At 39.2% G+C, this 24382-nt stretch overlaps 2 non-coding genes across 2 annotated transcripts; both read right to left on the reverse strand.

Moving 5' to 3' along the window:
• Window positions 1-3496: 3496 nt before the first annotated feature.
• LOC131302182 (U2 spliceosomal RNA) lies at window positions 3497-3700 on the reverse strand. The gene has a single exon (XR_009191652.1). It is a non-coding gene; the product is annotated as a U2 spliceosomal RNA (small nuclear RNA).
• A 16613-nt stretch (window positions 3701-20313) lies between these two features.
• Window positions 20314-20509, reverse strand: LOC131302187 (U2 spliceosomal RNA). The gene has a single exon (XR_009191657.1). It is a non-coding gene; the product is annotated as a U2 spliceosomal RNA (small nuclear RNA).
• Between the last annotated feature and the right edge of the window lie 3873 nt (window positions 20510-24382).

Consider the following 24382-nt stretch of genomic DNA (forward strand, 5'->3'; position numbering starts at 1 on the left):
TCTCTATAGAGGAGTGGCTACCTCCGGCCCCCTTCTTGCTTTTACTAGTACTAAGCAAGAAGAAAACGTGTGTTCCGTCACCACGCTTTCAAAAAATCTCGGCCAGGTGTCAAAACATGCGTCCAGGAGTAATAAGACGTGGCCAAAAGTAATAAGATGCGGCCAAGACGTCTGAAAATAGACCATACACTAATCACGCTTTTACTAGTAGTAAGCAAGAAGAAAACGCATCAATTGGAGTGATAAAATTTTTTTTGAAAGGTTGTTTTGGATTTGCTTCTATAGCATTTGAAATGGAGGTAGGCTAAGTCCAATTTGAAGACCTAATTTTTAACCAAAAATCCGAAGTCACGGGCCATGACGCACGACTTTACGGTCATCTTGTTAAAGTTTGGGCCATGATACAAAAGTTTGCAGCCATCTTGTCAAAGTTTGCTGCTGAAATTCCCTTATTAAAAAACCTCATGGAAGGCAAAGCGAAAGCTGTTGTTAACCTTCTAATAGTTGCTCCAAAAAGCACCAAACGCGCGCATTCCTTTGAAATTTGTTTATGTAAAGGGGGCAGAACCTCATAGAAGGAAAATTGAAAGCTGTTAAACCTTCTAATCCCATTCTCAGTGCAACTAGGCTATGGCAGAATTATTTGGTTCTGATTGGGGTTTTGTTTGGAAGAATAATACATTGTTTGAAAAATAAAATGGGTTTTGAATCAGATATGTATTTCTGCAATACAATGATGTGATCTGGTCTCTTGGACTATGATGATTGCGGGTTATGTTTTTGAAAGAAATATAAGTGGTGCTTTCGACTCGTTCCAAGAAATGCGAATGGATTTGGAACCCAGTAATACTGGCTAGCTATTACGACACTTAGTACTGTTCATGTTCAAGCTGTTGTTGAGAGGGAGGATGGAGTTCAAGAACTATGGAGATGTATGAACGACAACGATTTGATGAAGAAGCCGGGGTGGAGCTGCATTGAAGCCAAAGGATCAATCCATGGTTTCATTTCTGGAAATTGATGACACGCTCAAATGCTTGAAATCTATGAGCCACTGGATGTATATGTAGGAATGAAATTACATCAAAAGAGAAAAACAGAGCTCCCGAGGTGCAATTCAAATGCGCTTGAGGCGCCCTACAAAATGAGAGAAAATAGGATACGCCTGGGGCACGATTCAATTGTGCCTGAGGCGCATTACATGTGTGTAATTCAGGATGTCTTATTATAGTGTTGATGTCAACTGTCTGTAGCCTTACATTTGATGCTTTTTAAGCCTTTTGTTTCTTTTCACTGAAAATCTGAAACTTGGTAATACATACATGTATGGTAACGATAGAAATTTTCAAGATCATGTTAACTACACTTAAGATATTGTTTTCCAATTGTCATGTTGGATTGTGACTTTTGGTTTCGCATCAACCATTGTTTGACTCTGCAACTATTTTGCCACAACCATTGCCTGCATAACCTCTCTCCGATTTCAGACGCATTTATTTGACAATTTGACATTTTATTTTATTTTTTCTTGGCAAAAGATGATTTTATAAAAGCTCGATAAGTGTACATCTGAGGGGAAGAAAATGTGGATAAGGAACATGTTGCTAATCCAAAAGAAAAAAAAATGCAAGAAGGGTACTGTATGTGAAGGTTCTCTGTTTTTCTAGCCAACGAGCCAAACATGGCGTTATGGTTTGTCATGGATGGCCTAGTGGTGATTGCAGAAGGGTTGAACTTCTCTTAACATGGGGTCTTGATTCTTTGTGTATTCTGATCCGCCGTTCTCCTCGTTGAAATTCTTCCGTCTAAGCTTCTTGGTTCGGTTATCTGGTTTTGGATTATAGGGAAAGGCACCTCTGTGATTTGGGTTTCGAAAATCAAATCTATAGAAAAGCGAGGGGATGAAATCATATGGCTCTTCTCTTTCTTCCCAACTGTCTAGCGCGTAGTATGTTTGATCCGCCTCATGAAAAATACAATCCGGTATGCAATAAGACTGAGCTGAAGGATCTCTACCTTTAGTCTTGGAAATGGCACCAGTACTGGATAACTCAGAGGAAAAGTTGTGAAGCAAATTACAAGTGCGAAGCCTACTCATTTACGTTCCAAGAAACAATTAAACACCAGTTTCCAGTCAGCCTTTGCAACTAAAACCAGTCGGTGGAGAATCCAATCTAGAGCCTCAACCATCCATTGAGGAAGCATAATTTGTATTTGGAACCAGAATTATGAAGTTCACAGCTAAAACATTTCGCACTTTTGAACAAGTTGCATGGAATTTAGTGGTTCATTACATCAAACGAGAAAAAAGTGAATGTTCCCAAGGAGCAATTCAAATGCGCTAGAGGCGCATTACGAAATGACAGAAAATAGGATGCGCCTGGGCCGCGTTCAATTGCTCCCAAGGCACATTACAAAAAAGAGAGAAAATATGGATGGGCCCAGGAGCAACTTAAATACGCCTGAGGCGCATGTGATGCAGCCAACTGAATGCTCTCTATGAGAAAATAGGATGCGCCCGGGGCGCATTCAATTGCTCCTGAGGCACATTATAAAAGGACAGAAATTGTGGATGCGCCCGGGCGCAAATTAAATGCGCCTGGAGCGCATTCGAATTGCGCCCGAGGCGCATGTGATGCAGCAAAGTGAATGCTCCAGAGGAGCAATTCTCAGTCGCATTACGAAAGGATAGAAAATAGGATGCGCCCGTGGCACGTTCAATTGTGCCTGAGGCACATTACAAAAAGAGAGAAAATGTGGATGTGCCCGGGTGCAACTTAAATGCGCTTGGGTCGCACCCGAATTGCGCCTCAGGCGCATGGGATGCAGCAAATATTTTTAATTTGTTTTTTTACTGAGTTTTTCTTGTCCGAATTTGGAAGAGACTAAAAAAAGGCAATCCTTTAAACATTATAAGGATTGTAAAAGCATAAGAGAGGCACAAGAAGCCCGTACAAAGTGATTCCGTGAGTTCCATCCGTGAAGACTTCAATGACATAATATTTTGATTTGCAGGTATATATACATGATTCAAAAGTTTAGAAATGGTTGGAAAAATACAAGTAATATGTGGTTCTTGGACCTGGGGGCACAATGCTCGTGCTTTTCATGGAGCTCTCTAATCTTGGGCCTAAAAAAGTGATCAAAATTCTGTATTTTTGAGGTTCTTAAGATCATAACTAAAAGAAAACTACTCACAAAAATGAACTGACAAAATGAACTGACTGAGAGTTTTTCGTATTTTCGGGGTCAGTTTGTATTTTCTTTTGGGTAAGTTAAATTCATGAAAACCAAAACCATGTTATGAAAACTAGAGTTCACAACTTGAGAACTACAGAGTTTAGAATAGAACCACCAAAACATACTGATAGGCAATGAGACCTCAGCCCTGCAATTAAACAGTTGACAAAATTATCAATTACACACATCTACAGATGTCAAGCTAACTAATTTGGTTCTAGACAAAAAGTAACAAAAACCGTTGAACTTTGTTTGGGTGGGGTGCGCCAGGTCAAGGCAATAGTGCAACACCAAGGCAACGCATGAGAGGCCGCCCCAGTAGCAAGCTACTATAGTGGGCGCTCCCTCTCAAAAATTTATTTAATTTAATAAAGAGTGAGCCGATGGCCGACATATCAGATATTAAACTAATAAGAATAGCTACTACACTTGATCTTAGCTAGAAGGCCGAGAAAGGTATGCCTATTTTATAGTCACATTTTCTCTCCTTGTTTTTCTACTTAGTCGATGTGGAAAAAAACTCCAAAGTAACAAACTAGGTTTTGCTGCTTTTGCACATATTCTGCTTGGTGTGTGCTGTCAATTCTACTTGGTTGTTTGAAGCCTCTGAGCACCTAGTGAGTCCTTGTGTCCACCATTTACATTGTAATACTTAATCTATTGAGTATCAAATTTTTTTTTGATAGACAACAAAATTTTATTAAGAAACTTGACAAGGGTACATCAAGTTGAGGGAGAGGGAAGGAGAATCCAATACAGAATTGGATAAAACCTATTGGGACAAGCCCAGAACACCTATTGGGAAAAGCCCGAAACACCTGTGGGTCAAAAAACCCAGATCAGACATTAAGAACAGAAAAACCTAAGGGCCTAACTACCCAAATTTGACAATGGAGCTCAAACCAAGTTGGCCAGGCCCAACCCAAACTACCCCACACCCGGCACATCGCAAAACCACTGCTTGGGATAAAAAAAAACCCCTCGAAAATAGCCCTCTAGATATCTAAATTGCCCAATAATGAGTTTAATACGCAGCTCTGTATAGCTTAGAATGTGATTGAGTTGGTTCTGGCTTCAGGAAGTCTTTGCTATCCTTTGAGTTCCCTTTGTTTTTTTCTTAATGAAAAGCAACATACCGAAACAAACTTGTACTAAAATTCATTGAGTGGACTTGTGCAGTGCGTCGAGGATCAAAACCAAACACTCACGCGCAAATTGAGAGAAACTTAACTATTATTGGATCATACGGAATAAAATTACAAAAACAAAAAAAAATCTCCAGAGAGCTAGACTCCGGCCCTCTGGTTATCTCTCAACCTCACCACGACTCTCGCCTTGGTTGAATCTTGATGATGAAACGATTTATGATAATTTAATGAAGTGTGGAGAGCCCAATGAACCTTGTGGACACTCTAACAGAATGAACGAGTACCCTAGAACTAGGGATGTGAGCATCGAATGGAGCTTAGAATGTGTAAATGGGCACAAAAATATACTTTAGCCTTTGTCACTCCGATGATCTTTGAATCGGTCTCCCTTCGACGAACTTTTCATAAATAAACTTCATTATTTTAATTGTTTGTTTCCATAATACTGTGAAAACCTTATTTATCATTATATAATTGGTTTTAATTTGATTTAAAATGAATATGATACAAGCGTTTTATTGAAATAATGTGTTTTTCAACCAATTGAGGGTAAAATGGTCATGTATTTTGATGTACAAATTATTTTTCATCGAAACCAATTCGGTAGGAAAGTAAATTGGACAAGCTTTCTAACAGTTCAAACCACGAGCGAATTCGAGTTCGGGAGTGTCTGGGGCAAGTACGCAAAGTTGGGACTTGTTGTGACATTTCAAGATGCGCCAGGGGCGCATTTAAATGCGCCTGGGCTCGAAGGATTGCGCCTGAGACGCATTAATGCTGCTCAAACTTTGCGGACTTGCCCCGGACACCCCCGAACTCCAATTTGCGCGTGGTTTGAACCGTTAGAAAGCTTGTCAAATTTACTTTCTATCCAAAGTAGTTTGGATAAAAAAATCATTTGTACATCAAAAGAAGTGACCATTTTACCCTCGATGGGTCAAAATATGATTCATTCCGGTAAAACACGTGTATGTTTCTCATTTTAAATTGGATAAAAACCCATTATTCATAAATAATTAGTGTTTTAAAGTACAAAAAGATGGCGGAATCCAACCATATATGGGAGTTGAATGTACAATTTCTTTTTCCCCACATTAAACCAAGCGATATTCTTGCTTTTGATTGTTATTTTTTGTGGAAGAATGAATTAATCTGAATGATACATTGTTTGGCAACAACTATAACTGTGTTTTGAATCAGAATGATTGATGTCTATGTGAAATGTTGGTGCATTAGTTATGCCTCTTGGCTGTTTATGAAAAACTAAATGTCTGTTTTAGTAGTTCATTACATCGAAAAAGAAAAATTGAATGCTCCCAAGGCGCATTACAAAAAGAGGGAAAATAGGATGTGCCCAGGGAGCAATTCAATTGCGCCTGAGACAACAGTTGTAAAGCCAGCCGGCCGAAAAGAAATTTTAGGTGTGCCCGGCCGGTGCGCAACTTAAATGTGCCTTACAAAAGGAGCACAAAGTAGGATGCACGTCTGGGGCGCAATTCAAATGCGCATGAGGCGCATGTGATGCATCTTTTTGCAGTGGGTTTTTTTAGTCCTAGTTACCTGGAGTCTATAAAAGGCTAACCTTTAATATGGATTTTTCAAGCAAAAGAGACACACAAGAAGCCAGTACGAAGGGCTTCCAAGAGTTCCATCCATGAAGATTTCATTGAACAACTTGGATCGATCTCAAATCAATTACTTCACTGAGGATTTCATACAGAATGTAAAATTACTCATCATCAAATTATTTCTCCTCAATGGTGGCATTCTTTTCGAGAATAATTCATTGAATAAATCGTTGTCAGTTTTTAATTTTGTTCCAAACTCAAACATTCTATTCACTTCGTAGGTTTTCTTCAATTGGCTTGTGGTACTCATGCTCACACTGTCGCACGGTTGATGGGCTGAAAAGGGAGGGACACTTCCAAGTCGCAACCGTATCTAGTTTAACTTTCAACTTCTTATACTTGTGTGTTGTACCTGTTGTTGTATCAATTAACCTTCTCTTTTTTTGCTAGCAAACGAGGAGGAGGAACCAATACCCGTGAAATCGGCTAGTTCACAGCATGCTTTAATCTGTGGAGTGGCCAGGAAGGTCTGGATCAAAGATCTTTGATGGGATATATCAACGGGAATGGAATGATTGAGAAACCAAAGTTTAACGTTAGGCTTTTCACTTCATTTTTCCCTTTGCCTATTCCTCCTTAAATCCATCCAAAAATCCTTGATGTGATTTAAACTTGGTTTGGATGGGGTGCACCAAGCCAAGGCGACACTCAAAAGACCCCAAGAGCAAGGTGGGTCTTCCCCCTCAAAAAATTAATTTAGTATCATATCAGCTGATTGATGATCCACTTACAAACTAATAGGGAAATTGACCTTAGCCAACTAATTTGGTTCTTGACACGAAGCAGCAAAAACCTTTGAATTGGTTTTGGTAGGGTGTGCTAGGCCAAGGTAGTAGTGCAACACCAAGGCGACGCATGAGATTTTTGGGTCAACAGAAACATTCTTAAAAGTTTTTTTTTTGTTGAGATTTTTTCAATGGGTTTTGGCTTAAACTAAGGTGGGCCAGTTGGTAAGCTCCATTCAGTCCACTAAGTCCTAGAGGCTCACTTCAAAACCCAACTTCCTCATTAGAAGACCCGCGCTCTAGCCACAATGACGGGCATACTAGTCCCGCTTTCAAAAAATCGCGGCCAAGTGTCAAAACAAGCAACCAATAGTAATAAGAAGCGGCCAAGTGTAATAAAACGCGGCAAAGAGTAATAACAAGCGGCCAAGTGTCAAAACAAGCGGCCAGGAGTAATAAGAAGCGGCCAAGTTTAATAACACGTGGCCAAGAGTAATAACAAGCGGCTAGGTGTAAAAACAAGCGGCTAGGAGTAATAAGAAGCGGCCAAGAATAATAAGATGCGGTCAAGAGTAATAACAAGTGGCCAAGTGTCAAAACAAGTGGCCAGGAGTAATACGATGAGGCCAAGTGTAATAAGACGCGGCCAAGATATCCGAAAAAAAATCACACCCTAAAACGCATGTTCAGTAACCACACTTTAAAAAATAGTGGCCAGATGTCGAAACATGCTGCCAGGAGTAATAAGATGCGGCCAAGATGCGAAAACATATCATACGTACACTAATCATGCTTTTACCAGTAGTAAGCAAGAAAAAAACGCATGAACGACAACGATTTGAGCTTCATACTTTGTACTGTTCAAGCTGTTTTTGAGAGGTGGGATGGAGTTGAAGAACTATGGAGATGTATGAACGACAATGATTTACTGAAGAAGCCAAGAAGGAGCTGCCTTGAAGCCGAAGGTTTGATCCTTGGTTTTGCTTCTGGAAATCGATCACACCCTCAAATGCCAGAAATCTATGAGCCTGGCCGTGGATGTCATATGTAGGAATGAAATTGTTCTGTTTCCTTTTGAAAGTGCCTCGAGGCCCAAATTTTTTGTTCAAGATTTTTATCATATACAAATAAATATGGGCTAACACAAGAACGAATGAACTATGGAGTTTTTTTTTGTTGATCTAGAATTATGAAGTTCACAGTTAGATTTTGCACTTTTGAGCATGTTTGCATGGAATTCAGTGGTTCGAATTGGCAGGAGACTAAAAAAAGGCAATCCTTTAAATATTATAAGTATAGTTAAAGCATAAAAGAGACACAAGAAGTCTGTACGAAGTATTTTCAGCTTCTGGGGAGAATGGTAATCGTTTTCAAGGCAAAAATTGCATGGTTTTGTTACTGAAAATGGACTTTATCACTGTGTTCTCCAAACTTCATTCCTTGGATTCTTATGCAAAGTGCGGGTACATGGATAGAACAGCTAAAATTCTTTAGACAAATTCTCTTTAAGAATAGCACCACTAGTTTCAGGATCATACTCAAAATGCCCTCCATTTTGAGAATGCCATAGAACTATTCCGGCAAATGGGCAATGGAAGTTTAGAACTAGTGGCTGATATCTTTTTTTTTCCCTTCTTTTGACGAATTCTGTGGCTGATATCTCATCTTTAAATGCCTCATCGTTGTGTATAGTGTATACTAATATTGGCAGCTTGAAACTCTGGTTGATAGGATGATAAATAGTGCACTCATGACATGGACATCGGTTATTGAGGGCTGTGGAACTTGTGGGCTAGGTTTTGAAGCCCTGCAAATTGTTCGTCAAATGGTGGAAAAAGGACTGGAGCAAAAAAGTATTGACCTTCTTGAGCTTATTATCTACTTGTAGCCACTCTTGGCCTTCCTTCTAAGTGAAGGCTGTAGAGTCTTTTATGCCATGAAATGGAGATTCGGAATAGAACCCGATCTAAATCATTACACTTGTATTGTGGATTTGTTGAGTCTGTCTGGGAAGCTCAACGAGGCTTTTGGTATGGTTATAAAACTAGTGGCTTTTCTATGAGATAGTATTTGGGAAGAGCTATTAGCAGCCTGTAGAGTTCAATAGGAACAAAAAAAAGAGAGGAGAATATGCAGCTGAAGGCTCTTGGATTTGGAACCCAATAATGCTTGCTATTACACTTAGTAATGTTCAAGAAGTTGTTTACATTTGATGCTTTTTAAGCCTTTTGTTTCTTTTCACTGAAAATCTGAAACTTGGTAATACCTACACGTATGGTAACTATAGAAGTTTCCAAGATCATGTTAACTACACTTAAGCTATTGTTTGCCAATTGTCATGTTGGATTGTGAAAGCATAAGAAGGGGACAAGAAGCCCATACGAAGTGATTCCATGAGTTCCATCCATGAAGATTTCATTGACATACTTTTTGATTCTTAGGTATACATGATTCATAATTTGTTCTTCAATGCTTTGCAAGTTGTGTAGGAGATCATGGACCCCATAGTTTCTGAACCTTATAAGGATTGTTAAATCAGTTTCAGTTTTACTGATAATCCCAAATCATCCCAATTTATCCATGCTTATCCTAAACATGTACGCATGATCGATGTAAAAGCATTTCTTATGCTAGACTATGGTGTGACAGGGTGATAAATAGAGAACTCGTGACACGAAAATCGATAATCGAGGGCAGTGGAGCACATGGGCTAGGTTTCGAAGGCCTGCAAATTTTTCGTCAAATGGTGGAAGAAGGTATGGAGCCGAATAGTATGACCTTCGATCTTGAGCTTATTATTTGCTTGTAGCAACACTGGCCTTCTAATTGAAGGCTGTAGAGTCTTTTATGCCATGAGGATTGGAGGTTGAGATTTTGGGCATGGCCTATTAAATGACTCGAACCCCACATAAAGTTAGAGGGGCCAGGTTGACAACTTTTTAACTCCAACACGAATATGGTACACTCTGACGAATATGGTATACTTTTTGGGTAAGTTAAATTCATGAAAACCAAACCCAAGTTACAAAAACTACAGAGTACACAACTTGAAAGAGACCTTAGCCCCGCAATTAAACGGTTGATTCACAATTACACACATTTGCATATGTCAAGTCAACTAATCTGGTTCTAGACACGAAGTGGCAAAAGCTTTTGAACTTGGTTTGGGTGGGATGCGCCAGGTCAAGGCAATAGTGCAACACCAAGACAACGCATGAGAGACCCCAGTAGCTTGCTAATGTAGTGGGTCCTCCCCCTCAAAAAATTAATTTAATAAGGAGTGAGCTGATAGCCCACATATAACACATATAACATATCAGTATATAGTCATGTTTTCTCTTCTCGTTTTTGTGCTTAGTCAATGTGGGAAACAAACCCCAAAGTAACACACTGGTTTTTTCTGCTTTTTCACATATTTTGCTTGGTTTGTGCCGTCAGCTCAACTCGATAGTTTGAAGCCTCTGAGCACCTTGTGAGTCCGTGTGTCTAACTGCTGAATTTATTGAGTATCAAATTGCTTAATATGAAATAAATAAATAAAAACCCCTCTAAATTAGCCGTGTAGATAGCTGGTTTCCCATCCTTTATTAGGGTTCAAGGTTGAATGTTTTGCTACTCTCTTTTTCTCCCTTCCCCTAAAACATGGTGATCAAGATATTTCGATAATGAGTGCTATGGTTTACGCAGATTGTTCTAATCCAAATGTTTTTTAGACTACATATTTGTGGAGGAGTTATCAAAGGGGAGAGAAAAGAGCAAGAAAAATTGATTTATTTAAAGTGTGAGCAGTGATCGCGGATTTGAATTAGGTAGGTGAGCCACACTTCAACTATTCACAATTCTACAATTTGTTATCCAAAGGTACGGACGCATTATTAATAATTACAGTAAAATTTATTTTTCATATCTCATCTTCTTTTTTAACGTTGGAAGAATTGGATTCTCTGAATTACAGAAAACCGAGTGACACTCTCTGCATTGGGAATGATTCTCTATAAATTACATATGGGTATTCGGTATAGAATTGGGTTGGTATTGTGCAGTACCGTGCTGCGCATTTTCGAGCCATTGGATCGTGCATCTGACGGCTCAGATGCAATCAACAATCTAGAGCCATTTATTGCCGAGATGAGATTTGAGCCATCGGATGTACGATCCAATAACTTAGTCACTCAGAGGTGCACAGCATAGTGCTGCGCATACCATTGCCAACACCATCCCCTCTATTATCTACGGGGTATGCAAATAGCTGGGGAATATGGGAGGGAGAAAAAGGAACAGAAAAACGACTTTGTGATTAAATAGCTCCTTCATCTCCTTTTGAGAACAAAACAAAAAACTTACTCGAAACTTCTTCAAGGTTGGGTTCTTTAAGTATTGGCTTCTTGTGCCTCTCTTTATACTTGAACAACCTTGGAATTGTTGGCATTATTCCCCTAAATCAATCCCACGTGCAAACAGAAGCGTAATCGAAAAAATTAAACACGCAATAAACAAGGAAACAACAGACAAGAAAATACATGGTTCCCCAAACTAGGGTATACGTCGACGGGAGAGAGAGATAATCCACTATACGAAAAATAAGAGGTTACAATGTGAGATGAAAAACTCTCCTCGAGATCCTAACACTTGGCTCACCATGTTTTTCACTTACCCCCAACGTCTCTATTTTTCCTCACATTACTCTCCTCTCACCTCACGGCCGGCCTACTCAGCAACTCCCGAAGGAGTTGCCCATTAACAGGAAGCACTTTGTACGGGCTTCTTGTGCCTCTGTTATGCTTTAACAATCCTTATTATGTTTAAAGGATTGCCTTTTTAGTCTACTGCCAATTCGGACAAAAAAAACTCAATAAAAAATAAATCAAAAAGATTTGCTGCATCACATGCTCCTTAGGCACAATTCGAGTGCGGCCCAGATGCATTTAAGTTGCATCTGGGTGCATCCATACTTTCTCTGATTTTGCAATGCACCTTAGGCGCATTTGAATTGCTCATCGGGCGCATTTAGTTTTTTCTCTTTTGATGTAATGAACCACTGGATTCCATGCCAACATGCTCAAAAGTGCAAAATGTTTTCATTGTGAACTCCGTAATTCTAGATCAAACAAAAAACAAAAACTCCAGAGGTCATTGGTTCTTCTGTTAGCCCATATATTATTTGGCTATGCGACAAATCATTGTACTCAACGAAATATACATTAAAAAAGCTTTGGGGTCGTTTAGGCAAGCGGAACCGCGCTTCTCTTTTGAACGATACATCTCCTTTTAAACCAATGAGTTGGATGATGTTATTTCCTCAAAATACAATGATCGATCTTTAAGTCAACTTTTTTACTGTGAAACAAAACCACCGAACCGATTATTGCCCAACACTCAATTACTCTGAGAAATATATGATCACGATGTGTAGATAATTACCAGAACGGAAAAAACTACAATACACACCATCATATACGAATTTTGTGGCTGAAGTTTACAACTTTTTGTCGCTCACTTGAGTAGTTTTTGTGGCTCATCTTACGAAAGTGTATACGGTACACCTTTATGAACTTTGTGGCTTACTTTTATGAATTTTAGTGGCCCAATATATGAGATTTTATGGTTTATATATGAATTTTTGTGGTGTTGTATATGAAAAACTCTCTTGAGGAGCACCCCTCTGAGCTCGACTCCCTCAGGTTATCTCTCACCCTCACCACAAGTCTTGCCTTGGGTGAATCCTAATGATGAAACGGTTTTTGAGTATTTAATGAAGTGTCGTGAGCCCAATGAATCTTGTGGCCGGGCACTCTTAAAAATTGAATGAATACTCTAGAACTGGGGATGTGGGCATCAAATGGAACTAAGAATGTGTAAATGAGAGCGAAAACGTACTTTAGCCTTTGTCGCTCTGATGATTTTTGAATCACTCTCCCTTTGACAACCTTTACATAAATAAAACTTCATTATTTTAATTGTTTGTTTTCATCAAGTTTTAAAACAGTGAAAGCCATATTTATTATTTTATAAATGGTCTTAATCCGATTCAAAATGAAAACAATATGATCGTTTTATTGAAATAATTTTTTTCCCGACCAATAGAAGGTAAAATGGTCATGTAATTTGATGTAGAAATTAATTTTCATCGAAACGAATTTGGTAGGAAAGTAGATTGGACAAGCTTTCTAGCGGTTCAAACCACGAGCAAATTGGAGTTTCGGAGTGTCTGGGGCAATTCCGCAAAGTTGGGACTTGTTGTGACATTTCAAGATGCGCCCGGGGCGCATTTAAATGCGCCTGGGCTCGAAGTTTTGCTCCTGAGACGCATTAATGCTGCTCAAACTTTGCGGACTTGCCCCGGACACACCCGAACTCCAATTTGCGCATGGTTTGAACCGTTAGAAAGCTTGTCCAATTTACTTTCTATCCAAAGTAGATTGGATAAAAAATCATTAGTACATCAAAAGAAGTGACCATTTTACCCTCGATGGATCAAAATATGATTCATTCTGGTAAAACGCGTGTATGGTTTTCATTTTAAGTTGGATCAAGACCCAATGTATATGAAAAAATAGAGATTTTAAAGTACTAAAAGATGGTGGAATCCAGCCATAAAAAAATTTGCGTTTCATTCATGAAAACTAGATAGAAACAAGAAAACTACAAAAATTGGAGTAACTGTTGAAGTTATTAAGTATCAGCTTGCTTAGGATAAAACCCCCCCTCTAAATTAGCCCTGTAGATATTTCTCATCCTTTAATAGGGGTCAAGGTTAAATGTCTTTCTTCCTACCCTTAAAACATGATGATCAAGATATTTCGATAATATCATTCCTCGGATGAGAAGCCGGGCAAGGTGTTCTACCACATGGGGTGTGAAACGATCAAAATAATTTTCTAGAGAAAGTCTCTAGACATAGCGAGCCTAACTTGCAGAAACCGTGTTGACATCAAATCCTCTGTCTCATGGCTGTGTAGTGCGTCGAGGATCAAAACTAAATACTCACACACAAATTGAGTGAAACTTAACTATTATAGGATCATACGCAATAACATTACGAAAAACTCTCTTGAGGAGAACCCCTCTAAGCTCGACTCCCTCAGGTTATCTCTCACCCTCACCACAAGTCTTGCCCTGGGTGAGTCCTGATGATGAAACGATTTTTGATTATTTAATGAAGTGTGGTGTGCCAATGAATCTTGTGGCTGGGCACTCTTACAGAATGAACGAATACCCTAGAATTGGGGATGTGGGCATCAAATGGAAATTAGAATGTGTAAATGGGCGCGAAAACGTACTTTAGCCTTTGTCGCTCTAATGATCTTTGAATCACTCTCTGTTCGACCAACTTTACATAAATAAAACTTCATTATTTTAATGGTTGGTTTCCAGCATATTTTAATATAGTGAAAGCCATATTTATTATTATATAATTGGACTTAATACGATTAAAAATTAAAATAATACGAGTGTTTTATTGAAATAATTTTTTTCCCGACCAATTGAGGGTAAAATGGTCATGTATTTTTATGTACAAATTAATTTTCATCGAAACCAATTCGGTAGGAAAGTAGATTGGACAAGCTTTCTAACAGTTCAAACCACGAGCGAATTGGAATTCGGGAGTGTCTGGGGTAAGTCCGTAAAGTTGGGACTTGTTGTAGCATTTCGAGATGCGCCTGAGCTCGAAGGATTGCGCCTGAGACGCATTAATCCCGCTCAAATTTTGCGGACTTGCTCCGGACACCCCCGAACTCCAATTTGCGCGTGGTTTGAACCGTTAGAAAACTTGTCCGATTACTTTCTATCAAGAGTAGTTTGGATAAAAAAAATATCAATTGAACATCAAAAGAAGTGACCATTTTACTCTCGATGGGTCAAAATATGATTCATTTCGGTAAAACGCGAGCATGTTTCTTATTTTCAGTTGGATCAAGACCCATTATATATGAATAAATAGAGATTTTAAAGTACTAAAAGATGGCGGAATCCAGTCATAAAAAAATTTGCATTTCCTTCATGAAAATTGGATAGAAACTAGACAACTACAAAAATCGCCGAAGCCTATGAGCACCTCGTGAATCCATGCATCCCAATTACATTGTAGTAACTGCTGAATTTATTGAGTATCAGATTGCTTAGAATAAACACCCCCTCTAAATTAGCCCAATAGATAGATGGTGTGGGCATGCGTGCCCTTTTTCCTTCTCCGGAAAAGGATTCCTTTCCCTTCCCGAAGAGGGATAGCCTGTTCGCGGGAGCGCTTTTTAAGCTGGACGTCAAGCGCTCGCCAGATACAGAGTCGCCACTCAGGTTTGAAGGTTCGACACCCAAGAAACCATATTTCGAAGCACTTGCCGCGCCGCGCTGTTTGATTTGAAAAAGTTTAAAGAACCAGTCCGTCATAACCATATCTGGGTTCGGGAGCCAGGTTACGAGAGGGGAAGGGTTTTATGGCACCCCTCTCGCCCAATCCGGAGATCGGTCTCTACTTAGGCATTTGCGAAAGATGTCTATTTGAGATTCTGTTTGATTAATCAATTTTTAGCCAATTAGGGCGGGGGAACAGTTAATCGGGGATTAAAACTGTAACATATTGCAGGGTGTGATAGATAATAGCATGGATGGATGAAATGACAAGAAATAAATGAGATAAAACCTAATATTGATATCGGATGCCCAAAACAGTGCCTTGGTTTGAGTTTGTCATAAACAACGGCCAGCTTGCATGCACGGAAGTTCGCACATGCAAGCCTGTCCGTCGCGCGACACTCCCAATCCAACGCGCGTGTATTGCCATCTTACCAACAGGTTAGATTTTACCTCCTTCTGGGCTCTGGAATGGACCAGTGCACACCCAGGACAAACCAAGCAGTTTATGTATGCTGAAAGTAAATGATTATTACAAACAAGACTTAACAGAAATGAGATGCAATCCCTAAACAGTGGGGATGTTAAAGCGAAAGCCTGGATCTTAACTGTTGATGCAAGGGCAACCACTGGAAACAGGATGACCATCGCGCGATGGAGTTAGTTCATCGCGCGAGTGTCCTAACTAGATTTCCAAGAATTGCTTTGCATGCCTGGGCTCTGAAACATATTCAAAAGCAACCCAAGAGCATTCCAAAGCAAGTAAAGAAATAAAAAGAACAAGCTAACCTACAGATTTTAACATGCATAACAGTGAAACACCCTAAATATTCTTCATAGGAAAGTATAAGACTGTAAATGAACGAGGACAAGGATCCCATCCCCACGAGAACCATATCACGCTGACCAGAACAATCGCACAATAGAGTGGGTACCTCGCGCGTGGGAGTGCTTGTCCACGGTAACTTGTAACTTTGCTGGCTTTAAGACCAGAACTGGTATTGATTACCAGCCTTGGCCTTGCCAGCTCCCCTCAGGGGTCCAAAACAGTAAACAGAAAGGTATTATACCTTTACTTGAGTGTCTTGAAGATGGCTTGAATGAGGTGGTGTGGCTTGGACAGTAATTGTGTGGGGATAGGTGAAGTATGAAGTGCTTGGGCTTGTATTTCCTTCTTCTTCTTTGAAAATTTTGGTAACCCTTTGAAAAATGGATCATGGGGGGTACTTATAGAAAGAAGTGTTGGTTGGTGGCTAAGCAAGGCAATGCAACTAGCCAACAAGGCTGGTTGCAATTACTTGGTGGAGAAGTGGGGTGCCAAAGGTGATGGGAGAGTGGGGGAGAGGTGGTGCAAGGACAACCCTGCAGAACGCTGTTCAGTCGACGAAACGGGGTTACACAGGCCCATAGACCCCTGATCATCACGCAATCGAGCTGGAAAAAAGTGAAAATGATAGGTGTTAACAATCGCGCGAGGGACGGGTACCATTGCGCGAGTGTTAAACTAGCCCCGCCAAGGTCAACAGTCAAAATTTTGACTTTGACCACCACCTGGCAAGTAAAGCATCGCGCGAGGGATCCACTGGGTCGCGCGATTCTTAAAACTGAGGTCAGGGTTTGATTTTAAGGGTCTTTTTAGGGTTAAAGATGGGTTCCACACACACCAAGCTCAAGCCATTTCATTCTCTCAAAACTGTTTTCGACCTGAATCATCATTTGGGGAAACAAGCAACCGAAAAACGAAGTAAAACGATCAGGAAATTAGATTGGGGTGTCTACAGATGGTTTCCCATCCTTTAATAGGGGTCAAGGTTGAATGTCTTTCTTCCTTCCGTTAAAACATGATGATCAGGATATTCCGATAATGAGCGCTATATCATTCCTTGGATGAGAGGATTAAAATAATTTTCGAGGGAAAGTCTCTAGACATAGAGAGCCTAACCTATAGAAACCTTCTTGACAGCAAATCCTCTATGTCTCATGGTTGTGTAGTGCATCGAGGATCAAAACGAAACACTCACACACAAATTGAGAGAAACTTAACTATTATAGGATTATACGCAATAACATTACCAAAAACTCTCTTGAGGAGCACCCCTCCGAGCTCGACTCCCTCAGGTTATCTCTCAACCTCACCACAAGTCTTGCCCTGGGTGAATCCTGATGATGAAACGATTTTTGTGTATTTAATGAAGTGTCCTGAACCCAATGAATCTTGTGGCCGGGCACTCTTACAGAATGAATGAATACCCTAGAACTAGGGATGTGGGCATCAAATGGAACTTAGAATGTGTAAATGGGCGCGAAAACGTACTTTAGCCTTTGTCGCTCTAATGATCTTTGAATCACTCTCCCTTAGACCAACTTTACATAAATAAAACTTCATTATTTTAATTGTTCGTTTCCATCATGTTTTAATATAGTGAAAGCCTTATTTATTGTTATATAAATGGTCTTAATCCAATTCAAAATGAAAACAATACAAGCGTTTTATTGAAATAATTTTTTTCCAGACCAATTGAGGGTAAAATGGTCATATATTTTGATGTACAAATTAATTTTCATCGAAACAAATCCGGTAGGAAAGTAAATTGGACAAGTGTTCTAACGGTTCAAAACACGAGCAAATTGGAGTTCGGGAGTTTTTGGGGCAATTCCGCAAAGTTGGGACTTGTTGTGGCATTTCAAGCTGCGCCCGGGGCGCATTTAAATGCGCCTGGGTTTGCGCATGAGACGCATTAATGCTGCTCAAACTTTGCAGACTTGCCCCGGACACCCCCGAACTCCAATTTGCACGTGGTTTGAACCGTTAGAAAGCTTGTCCAATTTACTTTCTATCCAAAGTAGTTTGGATAAAAAATAATTTGTACATCAAATGAAGTGACCATTTTACCCTCGATGGGTCAAAATTTGATTCATTCCGGTAAAACGCGTGTATGTTTCTCATTTTAAGTTGGATCAAGACCTATTGTATATGAAAAATAGAGATTTTATAGTACTGAAAGATGGCAGAATCCAGCCATAAAAAAATTTGCGTGGATAGAAACAAGACAATTACAAAAATCACCGAAGCCTATGAGCACCTCGTGAATCCGTGTATCCCAATTACATTGTTGTAACTGCTGAATTTATTGAGTATCAGATTGCTTAGGTTAATACCCCCTCTAAATTAGCCCAGTAGATAGATGATTTCCCATCCTTTAATAGGGGTGAAGGTTGAACATCTTTCTTCCTTCCCTTAAAAGATGATGATCAAGATATTTCGATAATATCATTCCTCGGATGAGAAGCCTGGCTAGGAGTTCGACCATGGCTAAATACTTTCTCAAGTTCTCTCTTTCAGTAACCATCTACTGTGTGAGAAGAACAAAACAATTTTCTAGGGAAAGTTTATAGACAAAGAGAGCCTAACCTGCAGAAACAATGTTCACATCAAATCCTCTATGTCTCATGGTCATGTAGTGCATTGATGATCAAAACCAAACCCTCACACACAAATTGAGAGAAACTTAACTATTATAGGATCATACGCAATAATATTACGAAAAAATCTCTTGAGGAGGAGCCCTCTGGGCTCAACTCCCATAGGTTATCTCTCAACCTCACCACAAGTCTTGCACTGGGTGAATCCTGATGATGAAACAGTTTTTGATTATTTGGGGAAGTGTGGTGAGCCCAATGAATCTTGTGGCTGGGCACTCTTACAGAATGAAGAAATACCCTAGAACAAGGGATGTGGACATCAAATGGAACTTAGAATGTGCAAATGAGCGCGAAAACGTAGTTTAGCCTTTGTCGCTCTGATGATCTTTGAATCACTCTCCCTTCTACCAACTTTACATAATTAAAAGTTCATAATTTAAATTGTTCATTTCCATCTCGTTTTAATGCTGCGAAAGCCATATTTATTATTATATAATTGGTCTTAATCTGATTAAAAATGAAAATAATACGAGCGTTTTATTGAAATAGTTTTTTTCCTGACCAATTGAGGGTAAAATGGTCATGTATTTTGATGTACAAATTAATTTTCATTGAAACCAAATTGGTAGGAAAGTAGATTGGACAAGCTTTCTAACGGTTGAAATCACGAGCGAATTGGAGTTCGGGAGTGTCTGGGGCAAGTCCGCAAAGTTGAGACTTGTTGTGCCAATTCAAGATGCGCCCGGGGCGCATGTAAATGCGCGTGGGCTCGAAGGATTGCGCCTGAGACGTATTAATGCTGCTCAAAATTTGTGGACTTGCTCCGGACACTCCCGAACTCCAATTTGCGCGTGGTTTGAACCGTTGGAAAGCTTGTCCAATTTACTTTCTATCCAAAGTAGTGTGGATAAAAAATAATTTGTACATCAAAGGAAGTGACCATGTTACCCTCGATGGGTCAAAATATGATTCATTCCGGTGAAATGCGTGTATGTTTCTCATTTTAAGTTGGATCAAGGCCCATTGTTTATGAATAAATAGTGATTTTAAAGTTCTAAAGTTGGCAGAATCCAGCCATAAAAAAATTTGCATTCCATTCCTGAAAACTGGATAGAAACAAGACAACTACAAAACTCACCGAAGCCACTAAGGCTAAAACATGTTCTACATTCGATTTGGTAATCAAGTTACGATTCAAAGTAATTTCTTATTTGCTCAAGTGTTTCACAATGTTCATAGAGTATCCAAACTTCATCAAAGCATAGGAAAAACCGTTTCATCACTGACATTCTCTCAAAGCGGGGCTTAAATATTTTCAAATTCATATTTGTTGTCTTGCTATAACTTCCAACACAACAAAAATTGAAAATATTTCCAAATGAGAACACCGAAAAGGATTAACAGTTTTTTTCTATATTTCATTCTACTGCCACCACATTACAACTATGATCTTTAGTGCCGCCACAACGGATAAAGACATTGATAAAGTGATGGTGGTGTAGTAGGAGAAAAAGGAATAGAAAACGACTTTGAGAATAAATAGCTCCTTCATCTCCTTTTGAGAACACAAAAAAAAAAAAAAAACCAAATTGGACATGACATGTTGATGAGACCGGGCGCAACTGACATGCGCTTGGTCACACTCGAATGGCACCTGAGGCGCACGTGATGCAACCAATATTTTTAATTTATTTTTTACTGAGTTTTAGACAGTAAATAGTTGACACATCTGCAGATGTCAAGCCAACTTATTTGGTTCTAGACATGAAGTAGCAGAAACCGTTGAACTTGGTTTGGGTGGGGTGCGCCAGGCCAAGACAATAGTGCAACACCAAGGCGACGCATGAGAGACCCAATTAGACATAAAGTAGTGGGCCCTCCCCCTGAAAAAAATTAATTTATTAAAGAGTGAGCCAATGGCCCACATATTAGATATTAAATTAATAAGAACAGATAATAAACTTGATCTTCGCCAGAAGGCCGAGAAAGGTATGTTGTAACGTCCTTTTTAATTGAGGTGCTTAAATGTTATATTTAATAACCTAAAGGACTAAAGTGCGATTTTTTTATTAGAGTGGTGCATGTGTGCCGTGTGTTTGTGTGAGGTGGTGTGTGTGTGTTTCCTTTTAAAACAAAAGAAAAGAAAGAAAACCCATCAGGAGAGGTTCCAACGTGTGAGAGAGAGAGAGAGAGAGAGAGAGAGAGAGAGAGAGATCAGCCGGTGGAAGAAGGAGAAGAGAAAGGGGAAGTGAGAGCTAGGTTGAATTGGAAACTTTGTAAGGTAATTCATGATCTTCTTTACTTGAATTTATGATTTTGTTGTTCAATTCCCTACCTGGCATCTAGTTAGAGGTGAATTGAATTCATGGGAGAAGGGTTTTTGAGGTTGGAATTGGGTTTAATTTCAGAAAATTCGGGGTATGATATGAATATGCATAACTGTGTTGAACCAAATTGAAACTGTTCTATTTTTGACGAATTTATTCAAGGTACCTAGAAATCTTCTAAATTCTTGAAAAAAAATCCTGAAGGTTCATCTGTGAGTCTATTGCATCGTGTTAAATTTTCAGAAAATAACTCGAAGTGGTTTGGCCTACAAAATTCGTGGACTGAACTGGTGTCTGATTCGCGTCTGTGCAGACAGCACAGACACGTGTTGGAAAAACGGGCATAACTTCTTGCTCGGGTATCGGTTTTACGCACCGTTTCTTGATTCCGAAACTAGACTCGTATATCTTTCTGAATATGTATGGGTTGTGTCGTGGTTCTTTCTAGATTATAGCAGTTTTTGAATTAAAGTTCAGGTTTTGGTACTTCTGAAATTCTGGACAGCTTTTGGCTTGTGTTCGTCATGAAATTCCTCAAGATTAAGCATGCTGGGTGGACATGGGTTCTCATGAGTCTTAAACATGGATCAATTGGTGATGTTTTGGTGTTGGAATTATTGGAAAATATTGAGTATGTGATTTTTAATGAGCTTTCGATCGCAGACTGTTCTGCTGAAAACTGTGAATTCTGCTTTAGATATGTAACTTCATTTGAGCGTATCCTGGTCATTCAGACTCTGTTTAGGACAAATTTTATATCAAAATTCATGTACCGGAGGTGTACTTTCTAATGGTGGTGGTTTCATAATCTGGTTTTAACCCTATAAGAAGTTATAAGCAGAATACGACAGGCTGGTCATAGATTTCAAACCAAATGTAGGGGTTATGTGGTGTTTGAGTGTTACGCTTGTTTAGGGACACTTCTAAACCTTTGAGATAGACATGTTAGTATGCGTTAAGTATTGTTAATCTATTGTTGGTATTATAGAGTATTGTTAGGAGGTAGTTTTGACGTTTAAGCGTTCAATAAACTGATATGGTTAGCTTGTGGTTAGGTAACAAGCCGATCAATTGGAGAGATTCCGAAACTGTAAGTTTGGCGTACCTCGATCGATACAAGGTGAGTGTGTCTGATATGGTTCTTCCCAATAAAATGTTGCTGTGGTGGTGAGTGTATATCTTGCTAATCGTAGTAAGCTTTCGATATGGTTATCTTTAATGAGATATTGCTGTAATGGTGAGTGTATATCATGCTATTGTTGTTTAGCTTATGATATGTGAGTGTTTGATTCATATATGTTGTTCTATATTGAATTGAACTTGATTGTTGGCTTAGTGCCCGGTGATTGGCTTTATGCCAAAAGGCTTTATGCCTTAAACTATTGGCTGTGTGCCCGGTGATTGGCTTTATGCCATATGGCTTTATGCCTTAAACTATTGGCTGTGTGCCCGGTGATTGGCTTAATGCCAAAAGGCTTTATGCCTTAAATTATTGGCTATGTGCCCGGTGTTGCTCTTAATTTTTCGATAAACTGTTGACAAGTTGAGATTATCTTTTAGCTGTTGGATATTACTGTTATGTTGTAATTGGAGGATGTGGTGATTATATCTGTTATGTACATTTGAGTATCTCAGATATGTTGAGAATTTATATTTTGGTTGTTATTTATTCGGTTGTTGCTATATTTTGTTGAGCATTTCTATATCTCACACACTCTGGCTTTCCTTTTTGGTCTGCCAGGTAGCAGGTTGCGTAGAGTGGGTCCACTACCGGTCATCGTGTTGAGAAGTGTTTGGGCTAGCATTAGATGATGTGGATGAACGAGTTGGTTGTAGGTAGTAAACTAAAAAGTTGATTTATGTAAGTTATAAATAAGTCGTTGGTGGATGTATTAAAGTGTAAAATTTTTAAAGTATTGTAAAACTATATTGTTGTTTAGTTGTGCGAGATCGTGGTTGGTTGGTCGATACGTCGACTCATTTTTATGTTAAGGTGATAAGTCTTCCGCTGGGTGTTATTCTGACAGGTTGTGAGGTGTGGTTCGGTTTTGGTGTGGAATGTCACGTGGTCGCGTCGACTCGGGCCCACATTGGGTGCCGTTTGCGGGGCGGGGCGTGACAGCTTGGTATCAGAGCTAGTACGATCTAGTCTCTGTGTTAAGAGTCGATTGGGGGTTTGGTAGTGGACCATATGGTGTTGTGTCTGTCGAGTACGTGTCCGTATTTAATACTTAGCACTATGTTTTTGGTGGTGGTTTGAATTGTTGAAACAGGTTATTGATATGGCTCAGTTCATGGAGCAGCAAATGGTAATTATTCCATGGTAGATTGTGCTTGCACTAGCAGTGTCTTATGTGGGCTGTGTTCTGTGTGTTAGAAGTAAATGGACTGAATGGTTCATGGCATTATGGAGAGTATGTGCTAATGCATGTCAAGGAGCCCAGGCTTTGCTGGATATGGTGATAGGTATTTTCAATATTGAATGACGTCAGGTGTAAGTAACAGTAGATGTGTGGTTAAACTTAATCACTTTGTTATTAATGCTTAAGGTGCAGTTAGAGTAATTATATGTTTTGTAAAATGCAATTTATGTTGTAGTGAGAAGGTTGTATTGTTATGTGGTGTGTCAACCTTGCTATAGTGTAGGTTACTGGTGAGGAGACTCTTGAAAGTTGGGTTTACAGACTAGTGAGGGCTAATTTGAATTTGAAATATTAGCATTAAAGTTGTAGGTTTTGTGGTGAATTTGAGGAGATCTTAAAAAAAAAAAAGGGGGGTGTGAATCTTTGGAAGCTATATTGCTTCATTGATGTGTGGTTGGGTACGTGTCTAGTATGTGCACGCGAAGGAGGTGACACACATATAAAGATATATGTAGTACTAGATACAAGGTTTGATATGGTTGTTATTTACCCGTTGTGTGTGAAGTATTAACTGTTATGAAAGTTGAAAACTTTTGAAATGAGTTGAGCGAGTGTGGAGAACATTGAACTTTCTAAAAAAAGAAGAAGAAGGAATTGTGGGTATGTACACATCTAATGTAGTAATGTTTTTGGGCATAGTGCCTAAGGAAATGATGTGGGGTTGTACATACTTTCATTTAGTTAAAAGGATCAAATAAGGTGGAAGTTGAGAATCTTACAGATGGCGATTTTGTGTTGCCTTGATTTGGGTGTATTTGGTAACGTTATAATGTTACTTATAGGAATTTGAATAAGTAGTGATGTGTATCTATGTACTATTTGCAGTTGATTATGTGTTCTTAAGTGACATGTAAGGTATTGAATATGTGGATACATGTGGTGGGTGTATGTGATATAAGTTGATAAATGTAGATGGAAAGAATAATGATTTATAGTTATGTGAAGATGGTTATATTGGTTCTATGTGAACAAGTGTATTGTTTTGGTTGTCTATCAGGTGATAAGTGTAGGTGAGTATTATTCGATATCTTATTACCTATACGAATGAGTGTTAAAAGGTTGGTGAGATAGTCGTCGGATGTAGTGTTAATGGGTGAAATGGTTGCCTAATGGTCA

This window comes from Rhododendron vialii, chromosome 9a (genome assembly GCF_030253575.1).
Source record: "Rhododendron vialii isolate Sample 1 chromosome 9a, ASM3025357v1".
In the NCBI taxonomy this organism is placed as follows: Eukaryota; Viridiplantae; Streptophyta; class Magnoliopsida; order Ericales; family Ericaceae; genus Rhododendron; species Rhododendron vialii.